The sequence below is a fragment of the Mastomys coucha genome, unplaced genomic scaffold, assembly GCF_008632895.1.
Source record: "Mastomys coucha isolate ucsf_1 unplaced genomic scaffold, UCSF_Mcou_1 pScaffold12, whole genome shotgun sequence".
NCBI lineage: Eukaryota > Metazoa > Chordata > Mammalia > Rodentia > Muridae > Mastomys > Mastomys coucha.
Window position 1 is genome coordinate 54587438 of NW_022196894.1, and position 488 is coordinate 54587925.

Sequence of the window (488 nt, forward strand, 5' to 3'; positions counted from 1 at the left end):
ATGAATCCACATCCTATGCTCTTGTCAGTATGTTCCCACACATTCCAGAGACAAAGTGGGAGGTTTGAGGGAAAAGGACATTTCTACATGACTGAGCAATGGCAATGCAGGAGAAAAACAGAAACTTGCCACAGTGGCTAGATTTCAGTCTTCTGAATCTCTGCTAACAATCTTGGTTGTAGGGTGTATTTCCCTATAAGCTGGAGAGAGAAAGCCAAAAGAAAGATGAGAAGCACGTTGTGTTCCATCAAACTGCTCCTCAGCCAGGAAGGTATTAAGAAAAGCTTACAGCCCAGCAGTGGTGCCGCATGCCTTTAATCTCAGCACTTGGGAGGCAAAGGCAGGTGGATTTCTGAGTTCAAGGCCAGCCTGTTCTACAGAGCAAGTTCCAGCCAGGACCAAACAGAGAAACCCTGTCTCGAAAAGAAGAAAGAAAGAAAGAAAGAAAGAAAGAAAGAAAGAAAGAAAGAAAGAAAGAAAGAAAGAAA